At 40.8% G+C, this 14,090-nt stretch overlaps 1 long non-coding RNA gene across 1 annotated transcript; it reads right to left on the reverse strand.

The window, feature by feature from the left end:
- Positions 1–312: 312 nt before the first annotated feature.
- On the reverse strand, positions 313–6,380 carry LOC147060493 (uncharacterized). Its single transcript, XR_015068323.1, has 3 exons — positions 6,358–6,380; positions 1,439–1,525; positions 313–395 (listed from the first exon to the last, which is right to left on the reverse strand). It is a non-coding gene; the product is annotated as an uncharacterized LOC147060493 (long non-coding RNA).
- Positions 6,381–14,090: the final 7,710 nt, after the last annotated feature.

Below are 14,090 nucleotides of genomic sequence, written 5' to 3' on the forward strand. Positions count from 1 at the left end.
TTTGCCTTCAAGTCCCCGCACCTCTCTGTGTGATCTCGTCACATCGCCGCTCTATACTTGGATCCAGGCCCGGAGACAGGAAGGAGACTGCGTGCGGTAAATGAGGCCAGAGGTGTCCATATCTGAGCAGAGGCCATTCTTTCATGGAGATGTGAATCTTTTAAGACATGCGCCCGAGTCCGCTTTGATGTAGAAAGGTGCCGGGCATAAGATGGACAAAGAGGGCTTTAACACACGGACGTTCGGTGCAGTCGCCTCTAGGGTCGAGAGTTGGGATTCTTGTCCAACGGTCCTTCTTAACGTCGTTGATTTAATTACTCCGCTCGGACACGTTGTAGAAGTGCTGTGAATGAACGGGAGTCCCTTGTAGCGTCATTATGAAAGTCGCCGTCTGCCTAATGGGAAGACATGCTGAGAATCGTTCCATAATGCACACGAGAAACCAAAGATTCATCGCCATAAGCGGAATTCTGAGGTATGAAGTGCAAAGACTTTTTTTTTTTTTTAATCTCGCTACAGTATTTATAGAAAGGGTAAAAAAAAGAATATCAATATGAGTTCTGCATATTTGCTTAACAGCTATAAGGTGAGTTGGTAAGACAAGAAGCTCTAGAGAAGTCGTAAACAAAATCCAAGCAGGAATTCATCAGTCTGTTCTCTAATCCCAAATATTAAAATAAACATAATTAGCACAAGATTATGACAATCATATCGCATTTGAAGCACTCTTAGTAACAAACAAACAAAATATATTCAATTTACAGATATAACATTCTCTTGTGAAGTCATGTTAACTTCTTGGAAATCAGTCAAATCGGATTTTATATATACATGTTTTTCCGATACCGTAAAACTAAAATTTAAGATTCTACATAAATGTTCAAAGCAATCGTGATAGCTGTATTCTTTGCCCTACTGGTGGCAAATTATTCGGAACGGATCTCAGTATGATGCAACGCTCACTGGTGTTCAAAGTCCGTCTAGCGGGCCATATGCGGCCCAGCATCAATGTTTCAGCAACCCACACATTGTTAGCCTGATAGCATTAGCGCTGACAGTCAGAATATCAAGGAAAACTACCGCAGGCAGTGTCAATAAAAACTGATATGAATGGCAATATTGCTTTCGAACATTGTACCAAAAGATGAGACCATTCCCAAAGATAATCTGCGATAATATTTCTTCTTTGTGTATCAACGGGCGAAAAAAATGTCTGAGTCAGGCAGTCAGTCTTGCATCATGCAAACACTTCGTTATCCTTTACGTGACGAACATCAACAATAAACCCTAGAGTACCACGCGACACTGATTTTATTTCCATATCCGCCTCTGACAGTAATAATTCCTCGCAGCCTTTGATCGCAGCCAGATATCACCAACATGGCTGCATCCCGTATACGGCTCCTCGCTGATGGTAACAAGCAGTCGGCGTACTTACATGCCTCCCACTCCGGAGCGTCGTAATTTATTCTCATCACTCGGGATGCAACTCGCAGCGACAAGGATCCACCGGTCGCCGTGGTACCTGGCAACAATGCAGGAAGGGGGGGGGGGGGATTTGATGCAATCAAGAGGGGAAGGGCATGGTTACCGGGCAGGTTTAGAGCCACGTGGGCTCCCACTGTGACCCTGCACTCATCTTTGTAACATTGGCCCAAACAGAGGGAAACCGCGCTGAGATCTTATCCCACAGAAGCCAATTTCCTCTACCAAAGTTCTTCTTCTCAGAGTGTGGCTCAAGCACTTCAAAGTGGAGAGCCATATAGAGAGCACGATTCATTTGGCAGCACATGTTGTCCGCCTTCAAAAAAAAAAAAAAAAAAAAGCCAAAGCTCGCCGCTAGACGCTCGGCAGGGCTGATTCCGGCTTCAGAGAGGGGAAAGAATTTGGCGGCGGCGGCTTAGGGCGCCCATCCCCAATCCAGAGGTGGGCTCTTTTTCATCTCGGCACAGCCTTAGTGACTGGGTTTGGTGACTAGGCGCTTCACAGGTGGGAGTCGGCCCGGGTCAAAGAAGCGCGCTCACTAAGGACGGGATTTGCCGCTGTTATTTTTCTATTAGGGCAGAATTATGCTAAGCCTTCAGAGGCCATCTTTGTGTTGCTATGGCAGCCCATATTTCCTACCAGGTTGTGACCTTGAATGACTACAGTGCAAAGCCAAGTCGCCCCCGCACCCTTTGAGGATTAGAAAGCAGTGTCTCTTAGTTATGCAAAACACCTCTGATATGATTGAGCCTTGAATGGCTGAATGACAAACTTTATTGAGATCGCCTCTCTTTTCATCTGATTATTGTCACTCGATTATTTCCAATCACTTGGCAGGGCTTCAAACGACGCTTTGTTAAGAGACCACGCCGAGCTTTTCTTTTCCGGCACCTCAACAAAGCTCATATCGCTGGACAAAACAGGCATGAGTCACTGCGGCTGCAGACAACATTTCTCAAACAGAAATAAGATCAACTAAATTACAATTGTGAGTAAAGAAAATGAATACATAAATAAACTTCAGTTAAAACAACAACAAAAAATACAATCAGAATATACACACTACATGGTGATAACGCAGAAAAAGAAACGTCCGATTTTATTTAGGGAAAACAAGCTTTTCTATGAGATTTGACCTTCAGATTACGTAATCTTCATTTTTTTAGGACTTTTTTGGAATTGGCCCAGCCAAAGCAGAGGACTTGACTTAAAATGATTCCTCTGTCACTTCACAAAGGAGCGCTGGAGTCAAAATGTGCAAGCAAGATTGTTGCGTTACATTTTTCTTAACCGAGAGACTCCATTGCTCAAAAGTTTTAGAACACCCCAATATCCCCCCCCCCCCCCTTTTTTTTTGTTTTATTCAAAGTTAAGTAGTTGGAGTCTAATTAATGAGTTGAAATGGTATAAAAAAACAGATAAGGCTGCTAATAAGTGTGTGCAGATGTAAAGCCCATCTGATCTACCTAAGTTATTAATTGTTCGGTGCTTTCATTTGATTCTACAAAAAAATGTATGACTTTCAGTTTAGAAAAAAAAAAAAGTTTCGTTATGGCTGTGTTCACTAAATAATCAAACACTTGGTTGTAAAGTTAGAGCTAATTAGAAAGGAAAGGCAAAGCAAAAGGAGTTAAGCAGATCCCAAAAAGTGTCATGTCCAATAATTAATTGGAATGAATTATATGACAGTGTTTAACAAGTAGGTTCTACTTTACTGTTAAAATTTTGCCATCATAGAATGAGTGAACATTAAATTGCAAAACCAAAAGGGCTCATTGAAAGCGGATTCATATGTTGTCTAATTTGGTCTTTTTTACTCAAGCATTTAGGTTGGCGGTCAAGATGGCAACATTTCTAGAAGACCTTAAAAATTGTCTCTCATATGCAGCCAGGTTATATGTCAGCTATGTCCAAAATGTATACAAATAATTTGTTTTGCTTGGATTTTGTGTGTCACAATGTGTCCAGCTGTTTTGAGAGCTGCCATCAAAGCCGCAAGTGAGAGACGCAGGCGAGGCGGCCACTCAGAGCTGCAAACGGAGATGATGCTTTGAAGGTACCAGATTGACACTATTGTGATCACAATGCACAACAGGAGGCGACTTTGAAGGGGAAAAATGCGGTGAGTGTCGACTTTCGCGGTAGAAACCAAAAACATGCGTGGAATGTACGGAAAACAACACGGTAACAGAGGTACAAACTCGGACCAGCCAAAAAAATATCAATAGGTCAACCTCTCACAATCTCTTGTGATAGATTAGCGATACACTAGCTGTGAATATTGATCGTTCTCATTGACTATGAAAGGAATTCCAATGTTAAGAGGTCATGGCTCTTCCAGATGGTGGCAACCAGTAATGGGATGATGTATCTGGGATGTTTCTGAAAAGTGCTGTTGAATGATGTTAAAAAAATAATAATAATAATCTATCAAGTGGGTTTGTTTTAATTTTTTTTTTTCTCTCGGTCAGGGTGTTTTCTTGACTACATGCTACACACAATCAAATGACTCGAGAGTCAGGTTTCCCCACACATATCTAGAATTTTGGTCCTAAATATTAGACGTGTTTAATAATTCAGATTGTTGGCCCAACCCATTTCGACCCCTGTTTTTTTTTTTGTTTTTTTTCCCTCGTCCGACCAAGTTTGTCGAAGGCAACCTAAGGATAATCTCATGGGCCAATCTTAGAAGCAAAAAGATAGTTGTGCCTTTGACATCCTTGGTTGGGCGGGGCAACAAAGCTAGCCCGATTATCTTGTTACGTGTTGGCACACCTGAGGAACCAGAAAGGTCAAGGTCAAAATCTTCACTAAGCTCTTTAGCAGGACTTTACTTCATGGCTGCGCAGGCCATCGTCACTAAATCTTAGCATACAAATGATACCACACACCCAAGCAACCGGGACTTTCTTTTTTTTACTCTAACACAAAAAAAATAAAGCAGTGCCACCGCGGAATCAGATTGAGGTTGTCAGTTTGGGAATCGATCAGTCTCAGTCCCGTGTCGCATTCCCGTCAAGCGGCAGATCCGCGTCGGATTTTGTGGTGACAGTGACAGCGCTCCAGAGAAGTCCCCATGCAGCACAACCAAAGTGCTGTCGATCATCGTATTTTTGACAAACCCCTCACGCGTGTCTCTCAATCTAATCGGACTTTGAGGCTCCTGTAAGACAAAGACAGCTCGTCGTCTTCTGCCAACGCGTGTACGCGCACGGGCGTGCGCTCGCCGCCCAATACTTCTTTTCAGTCAGTTGTTCAGCCAAGTTTGAAAAACATGACAGTCACATTTTAGCTACTCTGATGTCACCGCGTATTTTTATTCCAAGCTTGAAAGTTCAATCAATAAGAGGTTTGCTTCCACTTTGATGTGAGGTCTCCAGTGAAGTGATTTTTAGCATGCTACCTGCCTCCGCTCTTGCCTGTCACCCACCCACTGCATACCTGCAAAAAAAAAAGACTGAAGACACAAGGAGCTGCCAAAGCCGCCTGGTGTACGCTTGCCTTTCATTGCTCGTGACTGCAATTTTTTTGAAAGACGCAAGGCCACCAGATTCACGCAGCGACGTGACAAGACAGACCGAGAGAGTGAAATATTCATTAAATAGTGGCGTAATGGAACATGATTCTGAAATACGATGGGGGGAAATATTGCGGAGTGGAGCGTTCTACCAAGGCTGGACAGAAGGAGGATTTAAAACAATAATGTGTAAGACAAAAAAATAAAAATAGAAAATTATCAATGTGAATGTAACTTTATTGCTGTGCATGTGCCTGTGTCTAATAAAGGGCCCAGAGAGTGTATTCCTTTCAAAATTGCCTTGTCTTTATAATTATTTTGTCATTAAGAGGAGGGATGGGCAAGTACTGATTGATACAAGATAGATCCTAAAATTAAAGGTATCGGTACTGGTGGAGGCTTCCAATACCAGCCACCAATATACTTATGGCAAAGCAGATCAAACATTTCCTCATCAGCAGTAGTTGGTGATATACTATGGTAGTTTGACACAATGGCAAATCAACATCCTTTAGAAAGGAAAGGATGTCTTTGTGATAAATGACATTTTTAATATCAAAACAACTTGAAGTACGAGTGCTTATATTGGTGAGTACATAAAGAGTGGATATGATCTGGTTTTAGTCTGAGAAGAAGCAGTATGACATTCCTAATTTAGAGGCATAAAAAAGATATTTTATTTTTAAAAATGACATTATTGATAAATATTAATTCCAGGGCATCGATGGCTTATATCAACTAAATCTTCTAAATGGGCTGTATTTGTATAGCGCTTTTCTACCTTTGGAGCTTCACACTGCTTGCTCATTCACCTACTGATGACATAGCATCAGGAGCAACTGGGGGTTGAGTGACTTGCTCAAGAACACTTCATCATGGTCACACGTTTGTGAGATGACTACCGCTAATCCAAACCACACCCATAATAAACACACCAAATTGTTTGGTTTTTTTTTTTCTTGCATTGTTTAATTGCTCTAAAGCTTCTCATTTGAGTTTCTCAAGTGAAAGTAAGGTGGGCTTTTAGCATAGAATGAGCAAACATAGTGGATCCTCGCTGTCCACAGTCAGGCACAGCAGAGATCAAGTAATGGACAATCTTTATAATTGCAATCTGCATCTGCAGATACTGAATCTGCAAATACCGACTGCAAATGGGGTTCCAATGTCCATGAAATATAGCCATATGGCACTTATGCTAATATCATTGTGACAATAAGCACATGCAGTGATGAAACAAAATACTAAGAAAATCAACAAACAGCACAACAACAAAAAAGTACATAGCTTTTTTTTTTTTTAACTTTACCCAATCATAACTTTCGAAAAGTGGAAAAATAAATGGGAGAACTCACTTTTGGCCTTCTGTTACCAGCAGAGGATCTGACGTCATGTGGGTCATGTGACCATGTTGTTAAGGTGAGTTCAATTGAAAAAAAGAAAAAAATTGTATTTCTTGTTCAGTACTGTGCCACATGGCCCCGTCCAAGCCCCAGCACCATCCACTGTCCACTTTGTGCAGCAACATTATGGAATATTGTGATGTTACACATGGGGGAACGACGTCTAATCAAGATTAAGAAATCTTGTTTTCTGCCTATGATGAAATCAGGAGATCACCCCCTCCCCCCCACACACACACTTACACAACCCCAACCACACACAAGCACGCGAACGCATACGCACACTCACATGCACGTACCTGACGGAGAGCTCAACCCGCCACGGCGTCAGAGAGCTCGGATTTAAGGAGGATTAAATATTAGATTTCAATTTACCTGCCTGCGACAAAGTAATTACCTCAGCTCCCCTTTTGGAAGTCAAAAAATGCAATTATGGAAAGAGGAAAGCACACATTCCGACGCGGATAAAGTTAAATAGCTTGATGGCAAATAAAGCGCAAATCTGGGACTTTAATGAACATCATTATTAGGAGGTGGAGGGAGAATCAAAACGTTGCACTTTCCACATTTTGCAGCCTGGAAAGTCATTCTGAAGCTTATTTGAAAAGAGCGTGAAATATTCTTTCATTTGTTGTCGTTTCCAGCCGTCTCAACACACACATTTGCAAACACATTTATAGGCTCGTGAAATTGGTTTGGAAAGCAATATTATAAAATAATTACTGTTAAGAAAGGGAATTTAAAACGTATACAGTATTGGCTTGAACGAAAAGTGCCTGTTGCTGCTGATGAAAATTACAATATTAAGATAACAAACAACAATATTTGAATATCTGTGATGTATTTCTGCATCATATTGGGTGCAGTCATGGCCATAGAATTAAGCCAATGTAACACTACGTATTATTATTATTATTACTATTACTATCATTATTATTATTAAATAAAAAAATATTAATAATTAATCTTAGCATTATTCATTAATGTTCCATTCCAAGAAAGTGTGTGTGTGTCGGTCTAAATGCAGTGGTGGAGCCCTGCGACTATATGAGCTTGCGCTTTGCATATTTTTAGTAAATAAACCCCCGCTGCTTTTTGGTTATCCTGCGTACACATACTGGCACTGACTCGGCGTTGGGCGCCGAACAATTATAGACAAGTTCACCGTGGTGGGCTCACTGGAGGCCCATAAATACATGACGAGCGATCTGATTGGGCTTCTTCACATGTTGCAAAATGATTACTTTGAGCGTTCCTGCCGCCCCAGTAATTAAAAATTCGACATCATTTTTGCTTGGAACGCTGTATTTAAGGTCCACCTTACATTGTCCCTCCCAAATATTGTGCCCGCTCTATGAGGTTTTGTTTCAAAGAAGAAAAAAAGGAGCTTACTTGAACATGTCACACCTGCGCAATTTATGCCCCAAAACGCATATAATCTGCGAGGAAAGTTCATTTAAGGTGTTATTTGTAGGAGAAGTAATTGAATAAATATTAGCTATATGTATTATCTGACAAATATGTGATTTATGAATGATATATGAGCCACATGCACACGTGCTTCTCTCTATCATGCAGATTTCATTTTATGGGTTTACCCCTCCCCCCCAAAAAATATATATATAGATTAATGTTTCACTCGCGGTCCTTCAATTTAATTTTTTTCATCTAAATAAGCACATTTAGATGCATTAATCAATAAATATTAATTTATTATTATTAATGTATGATTCAAGATGATACATAATGTCTTTAAAGTTTGTTACACTAGAATTCAATTTTTGTTTAAGTGTGTGGGGGGAGGTGAGCAAGGATTTAAAGGCCGTCAATCCGACACTTTTAAGTCACACCTGCACTATCCAATTTGATCTAATCCAAAAACTGTATAAAAAAAGATTATATTTTTCCAAAGAAAATACTCAGTCTTGATTGACACTAGATAACCAAAATATTGGAAATATATTTTAATATGATGCAGTTCACTTGTACGCCACTAAACAAACTTTAATAAACTGTGGAGCGCAACCAGTCAAAAGTGAATATGTAAAATATTGCTTTTAAAAAAAAAAAAAAAAGCTGATTAGATTCTCTGTCATATCCTCGTACGCATCTATGAGGATTGGATTAACAAATTTAGTGTGCATTCCATCCATCATTTCGTTCGATCTTTTTTTTTTACAAAACCGTATGTTATTTATTCTCATCATTCTCTTCTAAATTATTCATAATATGACGTATAACACTCAGGTGACAAGTTGCTTCACTCTATTAGACTTGAATAAAACTTCATTTGTCATCTTCAATGAACCATTTGAATAAATAGCACATAATAAATGCCCGCAGGCTGGTCCATGCACGTTTGATTATTACAAAAAAACAAACAAAAAACAAAAAACAAACAAACAGCACTATTAAACTGCGGATGCTGTCTCAAATATTGTTTATTAAAAATGTCCACGCTATCTCCTGACTTTGATTGTGCATTCCAAATGAGTGTTGGAGATTGCGCTCACTTTGAAAGAATCATTTCAACACGCGGGCATAATCTCTTCAAACAGGCGATGATGTCACTGGGTCATCACACGTTCTCATTTCCCATTAAGAGTTTGCCACGAGATAGACACATGAAAAAAATATCATCATGCTTCCTCTCACCTCAACGGGTCACAAACTGGGCCGGGGGCTAATTGTCTCTTAATGGGAAGCGCCACGGGCCAATTGCATGGGGAAAATAAGAAAATAAAGCATTCCACTAGTGCACAACTTTGTTTTGTCTTTGTCAAAGTGTGAAAACGAGACGGGTAACTAACAGAAAATTCGCTTGTTAACAGCCATCTTCCGTGGAAGTGTTACTGCATGTGTGCGTGCAGTAGGCTGCTTTTATATTTCAGACGCACAGATGGGTTTAAAAAAAAATATGTCTTTGTATAACCTAAAAAGTGTGAATTCTACAAAATCCCCTCGGGTGTTTTTTTTTTTTTTTTTACCTGTCCTCAGAGATTAGCTACTTTCTCCTGTCCAAAATACAGGAAGAGTCAAAATAATTCCGAAACTACTTCAAAGTGCACGAGCCTCCTGAGTCATCCGGGCGAATGAATAAATAAAAATACATAACTAATTGCATTTTCAAAGCCAAATCTTAATTTATTGGAGGGCGGGGGGGGGGGACATGGATTGGTGGGTGGGGGGTTGGGGGGGGGGGAAGAGAGATATCACGTGTTTTCGTCTTCATCAGGCTCCAGTTTGGTTTTTGAATTCACTCCATTTTACTGCAACAATGATGCTCGCAACATAATGATGAAATAAATTAAATCCTCAATTCTATAGATGGAGTTTGCAATCATGAAAAAAAACCATGTCATTTTTGGGGAAACTTTCTGATGACAGCTATAGTACATGATTAAAATTATCTGTAAAAATTAGATGTCTCAGAGATAGTTTTACGTGTCCCTAAACGTATTTTGAATCTTTAAAAATATCGATACTTTTTCTCCGGCACATCAAGTTTTTGAGACATTTTCTTCTTTTTTTCCAAGTTTTTTTAATTCGACCAATGAAAGCCAAGTCAATGGAAATTTGACCATGTGTTGTCATTTATAGCTATGATGTTTCAGGGAAAAAAAATATTTCACCTGGCCTCAGACGTTTTGCGGAAATCATTCCAGAATATCACCTCAGGTATTTAAAAAAAAAAAAAAAAAAAAACTCTCCAGTGTGACTGTGTGGTTAGTTGGTGTTGGTGATTTTGTACACACGAGTACAGGTCGACGGATCTGCAAGAAGGGGGGCTGCACCGCTGTGGGAGAGCCCACAGACGACTTCAATCTTGGCCAATCAAATACGTTTCGAACATGTTAAACATTTAAAAGTAAAATTAGTGCGAACATCTTGGCAAACCTTTTCCAAACCCTGATGAAAAAAAAATCGGCTGTCAAATTGTTGCCGGAAAATATGAAACATGCACATTAAACCTGACATTAGTTATTGTGTTACAGATTTTTTCATTTTGTGTGTGTGTCTTTTAAAAAAGATTATCAATAGAGAGCCTTGAAAACATCAATCGGATATTAAATCGCAATATTGAAGGGAGGGGCTAGATAACAGTTAGGTTATTTAAATAAAAAATAAAAAATATCCAACCACATTTAAGAGCATCTAAAGGTATGTGAGGAAAATGTAAGAAAAGTTGCTTGAAGTTCAAAAAAGGTCATTATTTTATGATTAATTTATTTTTCTGCTCAGTAAGCTTTGTAAAGTCCACGAATTGCATCACCGCATGATGAATTCTTTATTTGGAGTGCAAGGCGGGGTCATTAAAAGCAGACACTGCTGAATAGTCATTTGGACAAGTTTCATTCCAACTCCACTTCTGTCTGGACTGATGTGCGCGTGTGTGTGTGTTGCGGAATGTTGTGCCTTTTGTACCCTCGCAAGTGTGTTTGCTCATATGCGTGCCCGCGTGTGTGTCCATGCGTGTGCGGCCCATTACCGCAGTTTAACCCCCGTGTTCCCCTGAACGCACCATTCTTCCTGCAGCATCCTCCCCTGCCCGCAACCCCCACCCCTTCACTTTTGTCCTAAGAGGGCAATTAAGGAAACAAACGTTTTCTCCAAGATAAGCTGACTGCCAGCTTTGCATACTAATGCAATGCCAAGTGGTTACAAATAATAAGTGCTCTAATTACCAACACCGTTTTCAATCAGAAATTGCTCAATTTCCCAGGATGAGGTCTCCGCGGCTGGATATAAAAAAAAAAAAAGAACGCAACCTGACAGCGGCAGGAGACAATCATCTCTATGTGCCACGTCCCTGATTTGGCATGTTGGTGTGCGAACAAACAATCATCTTATGGACCCTGCGTGGTGTGACCCTCTCAATGGTTGGCACTCCTCCCCCCCCCCCCCTCCATCCCACCAGTCAAGTGAGAGCTCCTGTAAGGGATGCCAATTATCCCCCCTTGTATAACCTGGCCATGTTATTGTGAGTAGGTGATGAGCACAATGTGGCGCTTCATCCCCGAGGTGAGCAATTTTGCTGCAATTGTGATCATCAGCGCAAAGCGGGGGCCTGCTCATTTATTAAGCAATTTCCTTGCAAGGAAAGTAGCGGGATGGCGCTTTTAATTTGCCAGGGGACGGTAATATCTCTAAAAAAGCAACAGCAATTATAACAGGCATGACACCAAAAATAGGAAGTTTGACATATGAAGACCCATGGGATGAATCGAGCGCAAGAGGCCCGATGAGTTTTGATAGGGGGGGAGCCAGGGGCTTTTACGGACCAACACAGGACCCTTTGCGTTAGATGAATGCATGTGAAGGATATCTGTTTATTGGTGAAAGAAGGTCTACTTCCACTACATTTATGCAGCATTTAATTAGGAGTTCAACCGATTAATCGACGAACCACTTTTCACGTCTTTGGCATCTCTTTCAAAATCTGTCCCTAAAATCACATCGCCCACCACGAGTAGTCGGAGGTGGAGGTACAGATTGATGCTAACAGCTAGCTAGCAAGAAGCTTCAGCTAATTCTTCAGCTAAACCTGTTACAAAGTCGCCATTTTCCTTTATCAAAACAAACCTATAATTGTTTGTAGGGGTTAATTGGAATGACTCTGGGTTTTGGTTCATTGGTCATGAATTTATTTACGTATCCATGCCAGCAACAAAATAAAAGATATTTTCTGAAGAATGTATATCCATCCACCTGTTACCATTCATCCGTTTGAATAATTGCAAAGTATTAAACTAAACAGGCAAAGTACATTCAGATAAATGTATTATTTTGAGTCACGGGAAAATGTTTTAATGTAAAATATGCACTTTGATAAAAGTTGAGACACTCTATATTAGCATAACAATACCTCAGCAACCCACTGTCAGTGTCTTTACAGGATGAGTAAACAAGATCGCCCTGAGCTGACCTTTAACTTTGGCGGCGGCTGACGCCAGCTTGGCGCCCGATCAGTTAACTGAGTGAGCGACCTGCCCCGTTCCGCTGAGTGAGCCAGGAAGTTGCGGAGCCTGCCAGAAACATGGACACCAAGCCATGCTGTCCAAACTGACGTTTGCCTGTCCCACAGGGTGAAGGTGAAGAAAGGACGTCACCCTGCGACGTAGAAAAGGACGGCCAAAACCGAAATTATAGTTCTATATTGTACGTAACGTGTACCTATGGATGAATTATTTGAAACACACACGAGTACTTAGTGAGCAAAACGTCAGCAAATGGCATCGATTAAACGTACACAGTAAAAAGATGACAGAGGATTCATCAATTTCAGCGTATGAAATTCAAAATATTAAATATTTGATATCAAATTTGTACTGGGTCAAGCTAGCATCAGTGAACTTCCACACACACACACACACACACACACACACACACACACACACACACACACACACACACACACACACACACACACACACACACTACATTGCAATATTAATTTGAATTCGACTAGTTGTTCAGCTTTAAGTGACAATATGAGGCCAATACTCACTATGAAGGTTAGTAAAAATGGAGAAATATCATCTTAACTACTTCCTTCCAAAATCTCTATCAATGTTCTTGGTATGCACTTAAAACATTACCACGGGGTACATAAGATGCATGTTGTTGCATTGTTTTATCCCGCATGCCTGACGTGATGCTCGGTGGGGTACTTTGCAACCCAGATGGCACGCTGCTGTAAACCTTTCATCACAGCAGCCTTTTTTTTGCAAACAGAAAAAAAAAACAACAACAGCAACATCATATTTATGGTGCATTTTAATTGCGTCAACATCAATTCAGATAAAAATATTCCCTCCATATGTGAAGTGAAGAGGGAAAGACCAAAAAAAAAAAAGTCATCCCAAAGCTTTAGCACAGATTGTTCTTTTTATTATCATTAACAGTAATGTGATGCTGAGGCCCCATGTGACCTCCTCACAGCGGCACCTCATTTCCAAAGTCATTCATTAGAACAAACAGAAGGCGGGCAGCGGAAAGACAGCGTGGGGAGTGAGACGAAGAAAGGGAGAGGGAGAGACGAGAGTATAAAACAAATGAGATTGTTCTTATTGGAGGAAGCACTTTGAGACTGTAAAAAGAAAAAAAAACAGTGTGATATTTGGAGATGTCATGCCGAGCTCGTGATCCAGTTGTTGGTTTTGTGCTACAAAGTGTAATCACAGTTACACTTACTGTCCACTTTGGATTTCGAGGCCCACGGGGAGTCTTGGAAAATTGCTCTGGTTTGTTAGGCTTGAGATTGTCCAAGCAAAAGAAAAAAAAAAAGCTTCTTATGCCTTCCTTCCTTGGACAGAACTGTCCCCTCCATGATTTGTCCCAGTTTTTCCAAAATGCTAAAAGGTCATCACGCTCAACTAAGCTCCCCCATTTCCCGTTAGGGGGTTGACATGAGTCCCTGCTGATCTCCAACCCCTGCTGGATCCCATTTCTATATGTGTTCATGTATACACACACACACACACACACACACACACACACACACACACACACACACACACACACACACACACACACACACACACACACACACACACACACACACACACACAACACACGTCGGGGTAAAATAGTATGTGGGGATGTAGGTGGGGTGCTGGAAGGGAAATGGGCCGGGGGGCGGTGTGGATCCATCGGAGTGGTGTGACAGACTCCCCAGCCTCCTG

Source organism: Syngnathus leptorhynchus, chromosome 2, assembly GCF_054491065.1.
Source record: "Syngnathus leptorhynchus isolate UIUO chromosome 2, UIUO_Slep, whole genome shotgun sequence".
Classification (NCBI taxonomy): Eukaryota; Metazoa; Chordata; class Actinopteri; order Syngnathiformes; family Syngnathidae; genus Syngnathus; species Syngnathus leptorhynchus.